The sequence below is a fragment of the Chrysochloris asiatica genome, unplaced genomic scaffold, assembly GCF_000296735.1.
Source record: "Chrysochloris asiatica unplaced genomic scaffold, ChrAsi1.0 scaffold00129, whole genome shotgun sequence".
In the NCBI taxonomy this organism is placed as follows: domain Eukaryota; kingdom Metazoa; phylum Chordata; class Mammalia; order Afrosoricida; family Chrysochloridae; genus Chrysochloris; species Chrysochloris asiatica.
The window spans coordinates 3,202,596-3,203,727 of record NW_006408647.1 but is presented as its reverse complement, the minus strand read 5'-3'; the positions used below and the strand labels follow the sequence as shown (position 1 = coordinate 3,203,727).

At 38.7% G+C, this 1,132-nt stretch overlaps 1 protein-coding gene across 1 annotated transcript in view; it reads left to right on the top strand.

Annotated features, from left to right (window-relative positions):
• CCDC109B (coiled-coil domain containing 109B) overlaps positions 1–1,132 on the top strand; it is a 152,274-nt gene that overhangs the window by 122,435 nt on the left and 28,707 nt on the right. The gene's annotated exons all lie outside the window — the stretch shown is intronic.

The window sequence follows — 1,132 nt, the reverse complement described above, 5'->3', positions numbered from 1 at the left end:
ATGAGATGGATTGGCACAGTAGCAGTGGGCTCAAACTTAACAGTGATTGTGAGGATGGCACAAGACTGAGCGGTGTTTTGTTCTGTTGTTCTTAGGGTCGCTGTGAATCAGAACTGATTCCATTGCATCAAACAACAACAGTACCTTTGTGGAATGCTTGAAGTAATCAAAATGGTGCATTTGAGGTTAGACTGTTTTGTAAATTCTGCAAGTAGATAATCATTTGTTTTGCTTTGAAGTCTATCATTGGGATCGTTAGTTTTCCACCTTGTGGTGCTTCATGATTTTTGGCAGAACCTCACACTGAGATTCAGGCTTTCATGTTTTCTGTTGTTTCTCTCACTCTCTGTCTCTCTGTCTCTCTGTCTCTCTCTCTATATATATTTATGCCTACCAATCAGTCAAGCTGCTATAAAGTAGCTCTCTTTTGATGAACTCTTCTTACTTTTCTCTACATTTATTTTTTAAGCCTGCTTAACAAAATTTATGTTTCATAGTACATACTAGGCAGTTATCTAATTAATGCTTCAGTCTCTCTCAGGCACTAAATTAATCATCACTGTTCAAATAAATTTGTGTTTTTGATCTGGAAAGTTCAGCAAGGGTAGTTAATCAGCAACATGATTGAACCAGATGAGAAACAGAACTAACGCATATAGTATTTGGATAGTATCCAATAATGACAACACATAATGAGTGGTTTCTCAGCCAGCTTCCTCTCAGCCAAGCTACATTTGGCACTTAATGCATTTCATTGACTACAGCAGGAATCACTGAAATGAATTGATGCATTTGAGTTATGGTGATGGAGAAGAATATTGAAAGTACTGTAAACTGCCAGAAGAACAAACAGATTTTTTTTGGGAGAAGTACAGCCAGAATGCTTCTTAGAAGCAGAGGTGGTGAGACTTCGTGTTTCATGCTTCGGTTGTGTTATCAGGAGGAACCTGTCCCTTTAGAAGAGAGGGCATTATGCTTGGCAAAGTGGCGGGTCAGTGAAAGAGAAGACCCCCAGTGTGATTGATTAACACAGTGACAACTGCAGTGGGCTCAAGTTTAACAACAGTCTTATCTTCTCATGTTCCATGATGTTAGGGAAGTTTTCTTCCAACATCTTTTGACAATTTCCTTT